Here is a 19,236-nt window from a genome sequence, read left to right as displayed (position 1 = left end):
ATATATTACATTATAAAAAGTAAGTGTGCTGAAATTACGCTGTAGAGAAATAGCACCTGTTTAACTTCACAATAACTTTCTTTCACAGAAAGAAATAGAAAATTATATGCTCATTTCTTTTCCAAGTTATTTCATTATGTTCCATGCAGCAGAGAAAACTTCTCTTTTCAAACCTGTACAGAAGATCTTGATTCCTATGTTATACTGATTTTTCTTCAATGCAAATCTTGATTAAACTTTATGAGAAAATTGAAATTCAATACACACTTCCTTTCCAACTATGTCCACTCATTGATATAAACTGTATTTGGAAGTTAAACTGTTCATCATCTGACCTAAACTTTCATCCTGTGAAAGAAAGACATCATACTGAAAACCACACAGTTATTCTGACTCATTTTCTAGTACCCACTTCTTATTAGTAACTTACGGGTATTTCTTAGGTGGAGCTCACTACATTAGACAAGCTACTACAGTCCTCTGTGCTTGTGCATAATTTTTTCCACATAAAAACCTGTGGGCTAGTAAAAGGGGCATGCTGAGTACTTAAAATCTCAAAACTTGTTTAAAATCTTAGTTATCCTAAGTCTTAGGTGACAAAATCCTCCACAAATGTTGATGGGCACAATGGACAGACCTCTTGCAATAAGAGCAAAGGGATGTCTGTTTGTGTTGCATGCCTTCCTCAGGCCAACATGCCAGTGAAGTTTCACTGCCTGCCTTCACATTGGCATTGCATATATTTGCACATCCGAGGGAACAGCAGTCTCAGAAGCTGTGAGATTCGGACTGGCTGTGACTGTCAAACAAACATTTAAACCCACACTCTGATTCAGCACTAACTTTTTGGACAACCCAAAGAGTTGCACATTGTGCAATGGGCTGGAAGAGCTTCTTCTGGCACGTGAAGGTCCTCCCCAACACTGACAGCCCTTCCAGCAAGCCCATTATATGAGAAATATGAACATCACTCTGTGTTTGACAAGGTTGCCAAAACAAGGTTGCGTCTCCATTACCTTGCCCTCTGTCTTTTCTTTTGAGTGAAAAAAATACATTTTCTTCCCTTTTGTGGAGGTGCAGGTGTATTGGATGTAACAAATAAAAAGGAGGAGGAGGAAAATCTTCTGTGACATGTACTGCCAGCCCCAGAACTTTGGAGCTTACTTCCATAAGAGGTCATAAGCATTATAAGTAAGGACACTGAAAAAGGATTTTGCATTCACACATCAATAAAGAACATAAACTAATGCTTTCAATAGGATAAAAATGTAAATCCCCATACCTCAGAGCATATGCCAGTCGTTGCCACTGCTGTTGGAGGGAATAAGAAAGTCTGCCAGCAGGCAGGTCAGCAGCTTGTTGTGCCTTCCTCTGGAGAATCTGTCACTGTCAGGCTCCTGCCTCAGCACCAGATGGAGCACTGACCTGATCCAGAGAGGCAATTTCTTCGTTTCGATATTTCCTCTGTTTGGACATAACAAGGTCTCTGATCCCGTTTGGTAAAATCATTCTCTTGTTAAATTTAACTAAGTGTTCATTAAACTGTGTTACAGTGTCATTCTAGTCTTGCCAAAATCTGCTTGTACCGAAATTTATATTTAGGCCCCTTGAGATGTTTAGCTGATTACACATTCTTTGGAGACACAACCTTTGCTCTGTTTTTTTCTGCACGAGGGTGTTTTAGCATTCCTGACAAGCCAGAAAATCTAGCCATTCAGTCTTTCATTCACTTGTAGACATCATGTGACAATATCTCCAACTTGGAGAGTGGACTGCACTGGCTCTAGAATCACTGTCAGCTTTGCCTCCAGGAACAGCCTGGAGCTGTTTCATAGCTCTATCCCTCGTCCAAAAAGAACATGGTGCTAGGTAAACTTGCAATAGTGTTATGTTATTACAGGTATTGATATAATGAACCAGATTCTGATACCCATCTAAACACACAGCCATTTCTAGGAAATCACATCCAGACAACCAGATGGCTGCATATAAGCCAAATCTTGCATCTTGATCTGTATTATATAGCCCTATTTTCTATTTAGCTAGCAGAAGTAGACTTGGAAAATAATTTCATGCAAAATGCTCTTGTCACTGGAAAAGCTTATAAAAAATATTTTTTTCACCATATTTACTTCTAGTGTTTTTTCCATTTTAGTACATGTTACTAGTCTTAAAGCCCTGGAACATTTTTTTTTTTTTCCTTTTAAAAATTAATAGGTGAAGGTTGAAACTGCTCTTCATTATGATGTTATAGGTTAGATATTTATTGGGTAAATATTTAAATATTTCTACCCCAAGAAGAATAATCTAGGAGCATGCTATTTCTATCAGCTCTTTCAATCAACTAGAACATTCATTAAATTAAACTCATAAGAGATGACACTGATATTCTCATGTCAGACATTCAGGTTAAAAAGCTGCAAATGAAATTCAGAGTTTTAACCTTTATCAGCTGTGAACTAATCTGCTACTTTTATGCGTCCTGCAAAGAGCAGAACAGTAGTATCAATCCATATTTTTAAAATAACATTATGCGGAAAGGGACAAAAAAACCACCTTAGCTGGGTGAAACTATTGAAAGAATGTAGGGAAATAATAAAATATATGTCTCAAATAACACAGAATAATCTTATCATCAGTAAACAGCATACAAGTTTCATACAGCAATAGTTCTTAGGTACTTACAGAAAAAATGTTCCTGTTATATCTAGGTATTAAAAACTTCCTAAAACCTCAGCAAGAAGATTTCAAATAAATTAAAGGAGATAGTCTTTACTATTTGACAGATATATTATTATGCAAGTAAGAGCTGGCATTCAGGTACTTGAATGCTAATGGGTTATTTGAGATGCTCTTATACAATCAGCCTGGTCTCCCTTAAGCCATCCTTTTTTATACGGTCACATGTGTCTCAGACCATGCTGAGTTGACAGCTAGATTTTATCCACAGGTCATTATTATAAATTCCTGATCACTATCAATTTTAATTTCTGAGACTTTTTCATATATTTTTATACTACCATCACATACATTCAGTTTGTTGGCCATTGAACAAGGACTAGTAATTAAATAAAAAATACTTTTTATTTTTTATTCTCACTGTAAGAGAATTAAATCTTGTGCATTGTGATCAATCAAGTCGAACAGAGCTGATACAGTTTTTATTTTATATATCAGTTGGAGCTTCCTTATAAAAAGAAATGGTACTCTTTCAAAGTACTTCAGCATTCCAGGCAAAAGATCTGTTCTTCCACAGTGCCCCTTCTACCTTTAAGGATTTCACAGAAGAACATGTTATACATTTCAATCAGGAGGTGACTAATCTTTTGCTGAGATATCTCCTGGAAAGATTTGTGGAGGTAGTAAAAATGAAGGAAACTGTAATACTGTTGGACATGGAAACCATTAACACAAGTAAGGGTCCAAGGGCCAGAGATTCAGATTGGATTTTTAACTACAGAGAAATTACTGTAGTTATTAGGATGTGGAGAAATCAACCACTGACAGCACTGCAATTTCTCTTTAATGGTCAGAAGTTTCCTTGAAAATTCAGTAAACTGTGAATGAAATATACATCAGTTTTTCTATTAGTGAATTGTACATCAGTGCTAAAGTCTGGTACAGATATGAGGGTTTCTAGGAGCTAGGAAATACAGAATATTAGAGGGACATAATGTAAGCAGTGGCATAAGTTTATGGAATAAATTCTGAAATGGACAGCTAAAAAAAGGAATGCTGATGTTCTCACATGATCCATTTCAGGTAACAAGCTCCAAGGCCATTGGATAATTGAGTATTCACTGTGCTAACTTACTAATTATTATCTGTTCCCAGGAAAGAGTTGATACAGCATACTTTGTGCTTAATGATAGGCAAACTTGGAAAACGGTATGGAGACCCAGATTGTGGCCTTGGTCTCCAATGGCCACAGTTGGGTATACTCATATGAGAGAAAAATCAATTAAAAAAATAATTAACACCAATTATTTTTAGAAGTTTGTATACAAGATCAAAGATCTTGCTGTTTCCATTTTATCTTATATCCAATATGATCCCTAAGACTACACATTATTTCTGGGTCAGTTATATAAAGATGTTTCAAGGATGAAAAACCCCAAAAAAGTAATATTGATAAAAATTCATATAACCCACTATTGAGCAGCAGTGGTATGAGACTAATAAATATGACAAAAATATAACATTCAGCTCTTTATAAGATTCCTACAATAATCTGTCTCTTAAGGAAACCATTAAGGGCTTCTTTTTCTTTCTACACTCATTTTATGAAGTGAAATTCTGACCAAACTTCAGATCTCAGTTTTGAAGAGTGCATTCAAGAGTTCAGAGCTCCCAAGCTACCTTTATTTCCTTCTTTCTGCAGAACTCATTTCATGTCTGCTTATAGACAGTATATTATGTTCTCTTTGATATTTACATTTTTATTTTTATTTTCAGATGGATAGTGTATTTTGCAAGGAGACTGTCTTACTGACTTACAGTTTTTCATATCAGAGTCTTCACAGTGTTTTCTTTTTTCTAATTTCTTTCCTGTTTTTTTGCTTTAGAGACAAGATCTGGCATATGTCAAATTGTGGAAAATATGCTTGGGGAAGTCAAGGAAATTTAAGGAGGGGTAATTTTGGAATTCTAATTAGTGACTCATGAAAGTCGTTACTTCTGACAATGTCAAAAACAAATCTGGAATAAAGTCACTAGGTTTGGCAGAGGTAGGTCACATGGAAGGAACATGGTCCTAGTACACCTTTGGTTCTTCGCTAATATTGACCCTCATCTTTAAACTGTAAGAACTGTCAGTAAAAGAACACAGTGTGCAGGTAAGAGAAAACCCCATTTCAGTGTTGCCTGACCAGACTGCTTTTCTGGCTCTGGTGCCAGTTTTTATGGTCAGAGCTACTCCATGTCCAACACCATTGTATCCTTTTCACTTCTGGATCTTCTTTTTCAACTTACTGCTACCTCAGGTTCAGATCCTCTACTTTTGAGCAGACTGTTAAATCAGCAGTTAAATGAATCACTGTAATGTCACTGAAAGGAGACTATGTTAAGAAGATAAATCCTGTTTATCTTTAGTTTTAAAGATTCTGGTGATTTGAATTTTCTGAGGGCACATTATATATTATTCAGATTTAGAATAGGTGAGATTCTGTATTTGCATTAAAAGAGCCTTGAACCATAAGAAAAGGATGGCTTTCAAAACTTAGAATTAAGACAGTTTTGGAAAAAAAATGTGCATTGATATATCTTTTTAAGTCTAGAGATCTCCTAAGCACATTTGCCTTTTCATTACCTTTTGTGTGGTAGGCAGCAATAAAGGACAGCCAGATGTTTACTACCAAGTAAATCACAGGATTATTATTTTTTTCCAGGTTTAAGTACAGACATGACATTTCAAATGATGAAATTATCATTATATATGAAGTTCTTAAAATGAAATAATTCAGCATTTGAATATGCTGTACTGCATCACATTCCACCAGTTACTTATTTAAAGAGCTATCAGTGTTATGGATACAGGTGCATATTATTAGAGCTAGATGTCAAAGGTATAAAGCAGGAGCAAACTGATAATTATTAAATCTGCAGGAATGATGAAATATGGAATTAACCTAGTAGAAAAATAAATTACAATAAATTGTATGAACTTGTCAAGAATGTTAGGTTTTTTTGTATACCTGAATGAATAAAGGTTTGCATTATAAATTCGAAGAATGTTTATATTTAGCATTGCATTTGCAACTTATTGAGAGTGAAATTTGGATCTAGACAGAGAGTAAAAATGAATGATTTTTGAAATTTATCAGATTAACCTGAAACATAATCTCTTCTGTAACCATTTTGTATCTTGCCTGAGCCTAATCTTTTCTCATCTACAATAAAGGATTAATAAATGTCAGATTAGCATTCTTTTAAACAACCTGAATATATTTGGAAACATCTAAGATCATTTGCAATATTTTTCAATATAAGAAAATACGGAAACATGGAAAAAATACGCCACCCACTTGCACAAAGGAAAGGAAAAGGATTCAAACACATTTTCTTTTTTTTTCCCCAGCTTTTTTCCTCCAGCTTCATTAATAAGACTATGATTTAGGCAAATAGTCAAGTCAACCCCAGGAGAAAAGGCCTTAAAGATTGGAGGTCATTTACACAGAGGGCTGCAAAAATCCATTTGATTCTGGATATTTTCCTTCAGTATGAAATAGCAATTATTCTTGTGGTAATGGCAACAGAAATAATTTATTGGTGCTTTAAGGAAAATTTTGCAACACTGTCTACTACAATACCTCAATATATTATATGCACAATATACTATACAACATTATAACATAACTATATAGTGCGTACATATACATACACACACACACATACACACACACACACATACATATATATATATACATAATCATCTACTGTATATAACATAGAAGCCTATTTTGTATGTAATGTATAGTAGATGCTACAATATTTTGCTGTAAATATGTAGAATTATGTTGCATACTGAAAGACACTTTCTGTGTGTCTGAAGAAGATTAGGGAAGAAGGAATGGCAGCCTCCAATAACACTGATTATATCACCTAGCTGAGGTTACTTTCCGTTGCTCAGAGCTGACTTAAACTATGTCTCTAAATTTACTTGCAAGAAAATTGAATAAATTAACCTTGGCCACTAATATGGTCTTCTTTGTTTGACCCAGAAAATATCTCATCTCTGGGAAGAGAACAAGAAACATTTGCAATTGGGACAGATTGGGTGCCAAGCTATATTCTTATTCCTTTTATTTGCCCTGTCACACACATATTTTCTTCTCCATTTTTTTCTGTCTATTGCTTTGCTCCCTGACTTCACCATAGGAATAGTTCTGCAAAGGGGCAGCAAACCGTAAACAAAAATATTTTTCTTTCCAGTTTGCATTTAGGTTCCTACATGGTCTCTTTATTCTCTATCAAGAATAATGTTTTCAGGCCTTTGACTCCCAGCTCTCACTTAAGATTTTATAGTATCTCCTCTTTAAATAAGAACTAAGTAGCAAAATGCATCCTCTATAGACAAATGAAATCTATGCACTTCCTGATTCTCAGCTGCAAACTAGGACTTTTAAATGTATTGTGTAGGGTGACTATGTTTTATGACTTGTTTAAAATGAATTCTGGATATTTTTCTTTTTGGTTTTGCACCAAAGACTGGGGTGCACTGGGAAATGTCTGGAGTTTAGAGCCAGGGAATAGCAATAATGCTGCTTGCAAGGGCCATTTGTTTATCATTCAGTTTTGCTGAGAAAGAGATTTTCAATATTAGTGTATCTTTGTAAGGCATTAAGCATCATAATCTATTTTTCTGTCTGACCCATGGTAGCTCAGCAAGGTAAATTTTTTTGCTACTGCCTGGGAGGTTTGTAAACTATACAGTATGAAGCTGGAAACAAGCTAATCCTAAATCTGATTAATTTTGATTGAAATACTTACACATTTGCCACTATGTGCTCCTAAAGTGAACTTTGACTCAGAATTAACATATAGTATATCCACCCCAGTATTCCTTATTAATGCATTTTCTCTCTAGCAAATGTACAAAGGTTAGAGACAAGGACACATCACTTACTTGCAAGCACATCTTCTCAGGAGTGTTGTTCAGCTGTTCTCTGTGACATGTTTTATTCTGCACCCCAGTAGACTTAGTCTGTATACTGGATTGTTTATCTGTAGCATCTCAAGACAAATCCATTCTTACTGGGCTGCAAAAAAAAAAAAAAATCTCAGAGCTTATCTCCAAATTTCACATCAGCAATGAAGTTTGCAAGTTCTACTTTATTAGTAAACCTTATTTTTCAACATAATGAATGATGAGCTTTCAAAGCACCCCTCAGATTTTGCAAGAGAAAATTAGTAGAAGTGGAAATTTTTAGAGACATCCATTCTACATGTAAAATTAAAATACCTACACTAGGAGGTAGCAACATATGAAAGGCTAGCTTTATTTTTAGATTATTGTTTCCTCCCTGCAGGCAGCCCAGTGACCTCTGTTTTTACTTTCAAGGTCTGCTCTGGGGCAGCGAACAACATTCTGATAACAGGGAAAAGGTTCTGACTGCAAGGAAGTGAAACAGTTTGCTGAACTCCTGCCTTTATCATCTCCCTCTTGTCTTGCACCATGACATGCTGCTTTGGCTTTTGCTCCTGTATATTTGAAATCTGGGAAACTGTACTGAGGAAAACACATTTTTGGTGCCATTATTTATGAGAATACTTGCAGCACATGCTGCACTGCTAACAACAGAAGCGCTACAAGCTATGCTGCCACAGTTCTACCTTAACTGTTTTCTAGCTCTTCCTGCAATAAATCAATTCTAAATGAAAATTAAATATTATAATCATGTAACCACCATATTTTTTTTATGTTTATGTCCTGCAAGTACTTCCAGTTTTTTGACACTGCTTCACAGAACAGTCATTTTCTGTTTTCACATGTAGGCTTTTTCCAACTTAACCTCACAATCTGTTTTCTACATTTTCATTCTGTATAAGAAACAGATAAGAATCCTAATGGTATTAAGAAACTTGAAATTCCATTAGAACTCACAGTGAGTGCTGCAGGGAAGGAATACATTTTTCAAAAAAAAGCCCTTTTTTGGGGGGTTGAGTGCGAGGCAAGGATGGATTTCCTTTTTAAGTGATAGAAAATTACAAATCAACATGCCTGCTGTAATAACGCAATATTTTTCAGTGATGAAACTGGAAGTATTTTACATTTGATATAGTGAAAGTGAGGCAAAATAAAAGCAGAGCAGGGGAAAGAAAGAAGATGACTTGAAATGTTTTACATAACATATATATTTATAATATACATACGATTTCTAGGTCTCTGTGTTGCTGAGGTCATGAAGAAACTTAGGCAATTAAATCCTAAAGATAGAGAGCTTTATACTTTTACAATTTTCAAGTTTTTCTCGAAGTTGTGAACTCTTAAACTTCTTTAGAAGTTTAAGACCCTCTTAAGAAGTTTAGGACCCTCTTAAATTTTTATTCCACTCTGTCTCTAACGTTAGTACTGGTTTGCATAGTCTCTTACACTAACTTTTCCTGAAAAATCCTCAAAATAAATTCTTTGACTGTGTCTACACTGATTCAGAAACGAGGGAATTTGCTTTCACATTTTCTGTGCAGCACAGATTGTCGTGTGCATGTGCCTGAATGCCCACCAAACAATGTTTCATTTTTTAATGCCACATTAAATGTGCATTAAATGTAGGAAAGAAAGCTCGATGCACAGAGTCAGTGGGCCCAATAAATAATGGCAGTAGCCACCTCACCACCTCTCCCTGTTGTCTGCCCTGTGTACCACTTACCTGTCACCAAAAGAGTCCATTCTTTTTTTTTCACTGAAGTAGAGGCATTGAGAAAGGCCTCATATCCTGGAAAAGAGGCTTTTGAGGCTTCATCCTCCCAGTCAGTGCTAGGGCTGCAAAAACTGCTACTACATCTGCTTCAGTAATTTGATTCCAAAGTGTTTTTTTTTAGCTGGGTCATGCATAAACTCCTGCCAATTTCATTTAAATCCACAAAGAAGATTCCCATGTTGCAAAAATCTTAATCTAAAACTCCTTTTATATGTACTTCTTTGAGGCTGATGAGTTGTCTGTCATTATTTAGCAAAGAAATTCCCTTTTTGAACTATTGATGTCTTGTTTATGAAATTTAGAAGTTTAAATACACACATATACTATTTGTAGGTGATCTAAGGAGAACTTTATACCATGAAAATGTGCCTTCTCTTTTCCTGAAGCTGAAGACATATTTTAACTCAATCCTATTTGCTCTTGCTTGCTGTCAAGTGGTTTTACTTCAGATTATAAATTGCATACATATTTCACAAAAGATTATGGAAAAAAGAGGTCTCCAGACTTTTTTCATTGCTAGTCTTATACTTTAGCCCTCTGAATGCCATCAATTTGACTGTCATTACTTTTTTTGGATTAGAATTGAATAACATTTTAGTGAATATAATGAACTGATAGAGAGGGGTGAAGAAAAATTTTTCAGCTCTGTTCACAGAAACAAGTACAATTACCTAAAAAGTATTTTTACCTTTATTTCTAATTTTCCTCACTTCAGACTCCCTATTTCCTTTCAAACACACTGTTTCTGGGAAATAGAAAACCTCACAGTCCATTTGAGGCAACAATAAATGGGCAGAAATCTATAAAGAGAGGAAAAAATGGCAGTCTCATGAGCTGTTGTAGTCATCCATACCTGATCCAAAAGTTGAACTTAATTTTTTTTAATAGAGTCTTAAAAAGATGCCTTCTAACATTGATTGAAATCTGTGTTAATGGAAGACTTACCTGTTTACCTACTAAAAAACCCTATGATATTTTGCTTCCACAATCATTGAAAAGTGACATGGAGGAAAACTTTTTATTTTATAGTGACTTCCTTACAGTTTCTTCAGTGGAAAAGTTACTAATCTAATGTTTATGTGGAATTCTTTTCCAAATCTAAAGAGATATTTCTGTAAATTCAAGAAATGAAAGTGTAGAGATGCCCTATGTATTTTGCTAAGCTCAGAGTTTATTTTAGGGCTTAGAAATTTCATGTGAGCAAAGAATTCTGAAATCACTCTAAGAATAAGTATTCAGACAAAAAACCAAATTCAAATAATTTAAAGTAATAAAATCTAAAAAGGCAAGACAAACACACAAGACAATAAAAATGTGTCAGAACTTAACTAGGAAAAATTGTCAATTTAACATGTTTACCTTCTGTAAGCCTTGCACTAATACAAGGACTTCCTGTATTTTCTCTTCTCTTGGTTATATATTCACCACTTTGAAAAGGAAGAATCCATCTGAACTGTTTTAACCTTCCTTCTCTTGCCCTGATTGTGCAAATGGCCAGAAAACTTTCCAAATAAAAAGGCAAGGTGTTAAGGGCTTGAGCACTGGTGTTCTGAACTGGTGTTCCTGTCTGGCTTTGCTTAGGATGACACTGAATAAGACTTCAGTTTGCCTTCACCAGTGCTTTCATCTGGGAGCACTTCCAAAGAGCATTGCCAGCAGGTCTCAGAACATGCCCACAGGCAAGGTCAGCTCCACAGGGCAATAACTGCCTGTCAGCCACATCAGGAATAGAAAACCATTATTATAGAATGTGGGAGAGCTAACCTAGCAGTGCAGTATTTGAAAAATGTAAATTTCTTGACCATTTAATAAATTATCTAGAATGGTTTATTTAACAGATACCCTGTTATGTAATATGCAAGTCCACAGTGAAAGGAATTATTGTTACAGTATTTTTCTTTTAAATAATCACTTTTAGAAATATATACCTAAAAAAACAAGCACAAGATGAAACAACATCTGTGTTCTGCATTAAAAAACTGGTATCAGTGCACTAGCAACAACATTTTTGCCATTGATGGTTTCTTAGTTTGCCTTTGATGGTTTTATCTTTCATTCATACAGAGTACATGAAAATTGTATACTCCATGATTATTCTAGTGCATTTCAGTGAAACAAATACAGAATTAAAGGGAAATATATGAGTAAGACCTCATTCTCCTAAATATTGATTGGCACAGCCTGAAGAGAATAGGCCATGAGTGTAATTATTCCATATGAAGGGAATAATGAAAGGAAATCCTTTTCAATGTTTCTTGGGTATACATTGTTGTCAAAGGATTTGATTCACCCACAAGTCACTCACAGCATTTTGAGAAAGTGAGAAGTCTAGACAAACACACACAGACAGCACAAAAATATATTTTTAAAACTATTTCCTGCTGTTTAAAGAACTGTGGCTAAGGAGAGCCTTGTAATTTGATAATTCAAAAAACATTAGCAGAATTTTAATTAAACAAGTTATAAAATTAAGGCACAGGTTTTTTCATTTTTATTTTTCCTTTCTATTTGAAAATATCATTTTGGAGGAGATGCAATCCAGTAACAACTCCTATTTATTGAATTACAGGAGATGATTCATATATGAGACAAATTAAGTAGAATTGTTTTGTGTGGAGGCAAATTAAACTGGTGGCTGAAGAGAAGAAATGGAGTAATGGGATCAACTTCTAGCCCTGCTGGTTTTCCTGTGTTTTGGCCAATTCATTTACTGTGTCTGTTTCTGTCATTGAGTAGATAGACTATTTCAGACTCTTTCCATTTAATACCAAATGTCTGCATGTGTGTATTTTTTCCATTACTGCAACAGGATCATTGTTTAAGTTTAAATCTCTTGACACCTCTAAGATAAAAGTAATAATGTGACACCTTGAATTTTCAGCCAGATTACAGACAATAAAATAACCAACAAAAAACAAACTCAAACAATAAAAATCCAGGAAGAATGATGTATTAAATAAGGAATACACAGTCTAGGGAAATGCACAGTTAAAATTGTTAAGCCACCAGATACACTAATCTCCTAAGCTCTGCATGTATATCAACAGCAAGCTATTTGCACTGTACCAGACAGTTTGTATTTCTCCTGTGGGAGTTTTTTAAAAGAAATGCTGTGACTGAAAGTTTATTAAAAGAAAAAAAAAAGTCTTTAAACTTTTTAGTGTTCCAACTTGTTTAAGGTTTTTGTTGTTTGACTTTATGTGCAGAGTGTATCCTAAAGACACATAGATATTTGATGGTCTATTATCACATATTGCTCTGATTATTTTCAAGAGGGCTTCGTCTTAGTTTTTAAGTCACTTTTTCTTTTATTGTAGAACATATAACTTTACAATATGTTGAAACAATGTAATAAAATTTAATAAAATTTGATAAATGAAATGTATTCACAAACTAATTCAATCAAGAGCTTATGGCAAGATTAACATTTGTACAATTTATATTGAAAAAAACAATGCTATTGGATATGCTTTGATTTTTCAGTGCCATAATTCTATTTTATTGGCTACCTTTTAAGGAGAATATGACATCTAGAATGTACATAAAGAAAAGAGCTGGTGGCCATTTGATTAATGATCTTCATGCACACACACACATGCACAGCATAAAGGCAACTGCAAAAATGCAATGATTGCTGGATCTCTTTTTATAGCATGCTGAAACACTATCTTTTTACATAGCCTAGTTAGATATTTATATAGGCTTTGATTACAATAAATAAAGTGTTGTCATTTTGAGTAAAAGTAGAGACATACTAATGAAGAAATTAGGCTGATTAATGGTGTTTATAATGTCAGTGCCGTGCTTTTCAGCACATCCAATCAATGTGATCAGTTTATAGATAAAAACTCTGTTTGTGGAGAGGAATAGGCCCATGCCCCAGTATATGCTGAGGTCATCCATCTAGAGAGCAGATTCTGAGAAAATTACCTGTGAGTCCTGGTGGAACAAGGTTGAACATAAATCAGCAGTGAGCCCTCGCTGCAGGGAAGCCCAGTATTATCCTGGCTGCAATAAACAAAGCACTGACAGCAGGTTGGGAGAGCTGATCCTTCCTCCTCTCCTCAGCACTAGAGTGACTAGAAAAGGGCCAACAAGATTATTAAGGCATTGGTGGTCTCTCCCATGAACAAAGACTAAGAGAAATGGGACTGTTCAGCCTGGAGAAGATAATAGTCAGAGTGGAATTCACCCAGGTACATAAGTGACTGAAGGGCAGGTGTAAATGCCCATTCCATTGCTGCCCAGTGACAGGACAGTGACAGTGGGCATGAACAGACACACTGCACACACTTCCTGAACATCAGGAAGAACTTTTTTTACCATGAAGGTGACTTATCACTGACAGATGTTACTGAAAGAGATTGTGAAGTCTCCATCCTTAGCTACTTTTAAAAGCAATCTTGTTATGGTTCCAGGCAACCTCTTACAGGTGGCCCTGTGTGAGTAGGGAAATTGGGTCAGATGACCCTAGATTTCCCTTCCATTCTATGATTCTGTGAGCTGAAAGTTTAGTAATTTTGTTCAGAGCACTGAACAGGTAGCTGCCCCCTGAATCAACTCAAGTGTTTTTGAAGATCTTGCTTATCCTGACTGAGGGAGGAAGACTGACTTCTGCCCCGTGTTCTTAAGGCATTATGAGGTCTTGCTTTGCCCCAGGTTATTGTCTCTGCCAGATACTGCCTGGCATTTGTCTTCTGGAGCGAAAAAGAGTTTGAATGAGATGTTCCCAGAAGGAGGTAAGTAGCTAGCATGGTATAAGTTTGTTCACATAACACAATGAATAGAGAGCATTATGCATGGATTTCTTAAATAATATTATGCCATTCTGGAAATTTGAGAGTGGCAATTTTTAAATAAAAAATTTAACTATAAATTCCTTCCAAATTCACTGTTCTTAATGCATCACATGCCCTGGAGAGGCTGCATTGCATCATTATTCTGACATTGTCAATTACACAGGGAAAGAACTGTACTCAGTTGATACATGAGGGTCCTAATTTTTTTAATTGTTTCTAGAAATACCCTCAAGAAGGTACCACATGTCATGTTGCTGTGGGTTTTTTTTCTGCTAACAAGAGGAGAAACACTCAGCTCCTTTTCCTCAGCACCATCCTCTTTGGCTCCCTGGACAGAACAGGTCACTGCCAGCCATCTCCCTGCTGACATCCTGTCAGATTTTCTGTCTCCTTTCTCAGGCCTGAGCAAAAGCTGCCACCCTTGATCCTCTTATTCTTTTTACTGAGCGTGGAATAAGAAAAGTTTCCAGGTGAGGTACATCTCTATGTGTCTCCTGCAGGTGACCCTGCAGCAGTGTTTTGTAGAAACACAAGCATGCATGCTTCCTCCCAGATTCAGGCTGGTCCTAGAGCTGCAAAGAACTACATGGTTGATGAATCTGGTCAGCTAGAATGGATCACACCTTGGGAGACCTTGGCACCAAAGCTGGGTGACAGGAGCTTTTCCCATGAATTCATCTCAGGAGCACTGACACACAGTTTGGAGAGACACAATGCAGCAAGATGGAAACAAGCCAGACGTGAGCTGGCAGTGCAGACACCTACTGTGAGCTAACTCATGGTACTAAAGGCACCTCATTGCCTTTCATGTAATTGCAACTATGGATTCTCCACTAGATATACGATTATAAGCAAAACATAAAGAAATTCCTAGATGAATTTAAAAGGGCCAGTGTGAAACAGTGAGACATATTTGCTGCAATTATGTTCAGTTTTTCAGTGTATTGCAGTATACCATAGAACCCTAAGGTGAATTTGGCAGTGGAGAAATGACTCTTAATGACTAGTGTCAGAGTGGGCAGGCAGGTACTGTACAAGGGCAGCCTTACTGCCACAATATGGATTATTTGACTCATTTAAAAAGCATTTCTTTTCTCAAATGTAGCAGTTAACCATTCTAGAATACTGAATAACAAGCATTTACTAATGTTTTCCTAATTAGTTTCTAACTACATAGGTTTACTTGTAATCATAAAATAATACTGTGAAGGAACTCTAGACACTCAAAGATCTTCCTGTTTCAGGGGGCCATTAATTATTATTATTTTCCAGGGAGAATGTACCAGACATAGAGAGAATGTACATAATAAGCTTTTCATGCTGTGCTTAATTTACATATTAAAGCACTTTACTGAGGCAAACAGACATCTAAATACCAGCTTGAAACTAAAATTCATTAGTTTGTTTTTACAAAAGAAATAAAGTTGATATGCTTGATGACATGATCCCAAATAAGCACTTTATACGAATTCAAAAATATCTGTACAAGACTATCCTAAAAGCAAACTTCCAGAACTTTATAAAAAGTTTTATCAAAAAATTCCTGTTCTATATTCTTCTCCTTTTCCATGAATTTTATCCTTTTATTCTTATTATGACTTCTGGGAATAAATCATAAATCCCCCACAGTACTCTCTAAAAATAAATTAATAAATGTGTCACATAAAGGAATATATGAAACATTAAAAAAATCCTATTCCATATTTAACTGCTAATTTCCAGTAGGATTTATCGTAAAAAACTGAAACATAGAATTTTTGTGCTTATGACAGAATTATGAAAAAAATACTTTGAATCAGATGTATATATTTTGAATTTGAAGATCATGGCAGAAAAATTCGTAGCAACACACCAATAACTTAATTGTGAGTTGCTGATTTACTGATCATGACACTAAACAATCCAGTTGAATTTTAATTTCATGGGGTGTCTTTGCTACGCAAGAATAAGATGCTTTATAACTTTTTAGTTGAAACATCATAATTGGAGAAGTATTTCCTGTTTGTACCTGTAAATACCAAAGCATTTCACAGGTAAAGATTTTGAATAGTGAGGAGACAATGCCTGAATTGTTGCCTTTGTGAGATTTAAACCTCTATTTCCAGTGTCATGGAGTGCAGTGGAGAAAAAAAAAGATTACACCACATAAAGAATGTTTAATAATACTTTTAATTAAAAAATAGAGAGGATATATCTTGGGGCTGCAACTACTGAAATATTATGAATATTTTCTTACCAAATATTAATGTCTAATAGGTTCCTTTTGAAATAATTTATTCACAAATAGGATTTAGCTATAAGTGGCAAAGCCTTTTCTGTTTACTGTGAGGGTGTTTGGATGGGGCAGGTAACCAACCAAAAAGACCCAGAACCACAAATGAACCAAAGACCATGTCAGTATATATTTACTTTTAGATTTGCCTCTTCATATAGAATACACAACATTATTTTATGTTGATAAGGAGTGTTTCTATGCACAATAGGTTTAAAGGTATTAGAAAACAGTACATTTTTTATCCCGTCACCTAGAAAATAAAATATGGCATGCCTAGCCATGGGTAGAAGAGTGACCCTCTAGTAACTAAAAAATAGCAGAAAATGAGATTAATGAAGCTGATGAAATTACTGAGAACATTAAAACATCTACACATGATACTCCCTTGGAACTAATCAATTAGCAGGAAACATTTTGTAAGAATGTAGATGTATTGTTGTAATTCCTGTTTTGTGTTTATCTTTATGACACCTGTCTTGTTTATTTCAACTATCTCCCATCTATTTAGATGAAAATGTTCTGGACTCTAATTTTCTGGTAGAAGAAGGCATGCAGTCAAATCTATATTACACCAAGTAGTGCAAGGTTTGCTTTTCTACTCTTTATTCATGAGCTACTCTATGGAAAAAAGAACAGGAAAATGCTATTACTTCTGACTGAAGGAAACAGGACCATCTCCTGAAATAAATGCATTAAAACAAATACAGATAATTATTATATTTACCATATCATTTTTTTGCTAAATAAAAGATAGGATCTCATTTCTAATATCATGCTATTTACATAAAAGCTTTCATCATCTAAAGGATTCACAAATATTAATAAAGCAAGTTAGTAAGAACTTCAGTATATTCTTTGCATTTTATAAATTTAATGTAAAGGTCAATGGCTTTTTCAAGGCCATACATCTAAGGGTGGGATAGATATTCTTGGGCTTCTCAGAGTTCAGTCAGCAAACTGTAGAGAAGTGTCCTGAAATTCTGTTAATTGCTTAAATAGTTTATAGGCAGGTGTGTATCACTGAATTTATAGTATGTAGTGAAGGATGTCTTGCAGATTTCCTGTTTTTAATCCAGACTTTATGATGGTTGCTTTTAGATAAATGCACATTGGCCTTATAAATTGCTTGCAAGGCACTGTTGCTTTTGAGAAAAATAAACCATCAGTTCACAGATGCCAAAAATATTGCATTGTTCTTGAATTAAGTTCTTCTACGTATCAGTATGTTAAAGACAAAAATACTGTGCTGCACTAAAAAGTATAACATACAAAGATTACCAGGCCCTATCTGGTATCAGTTTGTTTTTAGAAGAATATAATCATTATTCGAATATTTTTTTATGTTGTTATCACTAGGTTCCTGATGACAAATTCACAGTGATGAAACCTACTCATTGACAATTTATCTTCAATTTTCTTACACTTCAGAAGGATTTTGAGTATCCGTTTCCATTCTCAGATTTAGGAATCTTTTTTTGATGCCCACTGTCTCACCTAACCCAAAGGCATGAGCCCTGGTTCCACATAAAATCAGGTGAATGACAAGGAGAAGTACACTTCAATTGAATCAGTGGAGGACATGCTAGCTGGGTAAAAGATTAGTAACAAGTTATTTAGGACATGTATAAGGACAGTAGCTTAACTATGATGTTCAATGTAGTGATTTATGTATGGGTGTATGAAATTTATTTTGATATCAGTCAAATGATTTCTCAAGCCCTAGATGCAACTAGAAAACTTAAAAACGAAAAAAAAAATCCCTGTCTGTGTGTGAGGGATGCTGAAACCTTTTCTATCAGCAGTCTGTCTGTCTACCTCTTACAGTCCTGGAGGAGCCTTCAAGATCAATGTTTTGCCCCCTTGAAAAAACCCTGAAAATCTCAACTTATTTCTTGAAATGGTTTGAATATTTCAGAAAGTAGTGGGGAGGATGGCTCTGAACTCTGGACATTTTTTCAATATTTTACATAATACAAAGTAAAAAATAAAATTTAAAGAAACTTAGCACTGACTTCATAGCTCATCTGCACGTGTGTACACACACATTTCCTCATAGGCTGAAGTTGATTTTTACTGTGGATTTACCATTCCGCTTAATAAGTTTAGGAATTATTTATTCAATGTTATTTATACAAAAGTCTAAGAACATCAACATTTCATCATACATCAGAAATTCATATTAATTTAAGTGAAATTTCATGTCAGTTTGACATAAGGGTGATATTACGATGTTTGATTCTTTTCTTAGAAATTGGAAGAGCTAAGATTTAAGATGTTTGGGGGACATATCCGAAAAACTGGGCCAATTTTTTTGTAAAAAATTACTTTTCAGACAGTCCTTCAAGAATAAAAATGAGTATGACTTTTTAGCGAAGCACAGTCTATGAACACCTTTGTGGTTTTGTTTCTGTTTCTCAAATTAGCAGCTCCAGAATTTCTGTACTCACATGTGTTAAATCCTTCTTTCCTTACCACCACCACCAAAATGCCCCAGGAGAAGGTTCTAAATAGAGGAAGTTTAAAGGACACACCCTGTCTGTTCTGTATTCTTTTTAGCATGTTGTTATGTGCACTTAAAAAAACCTCAACACTAAAACTACTTCCATACCTCTACACATGTATCTTTTTAGTCAGCTCTGATTTTTGTAAGATTTTTTACTTTTCTTCCTTCTTGATAATGCAAAATGTCATTAAATGATCAGAAACACTAAGCAATTATCATTCTTTCGCTGCAGAATTAATT

Source organism: Oenanthe melanoleuca, chromosome Z (genome assembly GCF_029582105.1).
Source record: "Oenanthe melanoleuca isolate GR-GAL-2019-014 chromosome Z, OMel1.0, whole genome shotgun sequence".
Taxonomy (NCBI): domain Eukaryota; kingdom Metazoa; phylum Chordata; class Aves; order Passeriformes; family Muscicapidae; genus Oenanthe; species Oenanthe melanoleuca.
The sequence above is the reverse complement of the archived record's forward strand: the minus strand, read 5'-3'. Positions refer to the sequence as shown.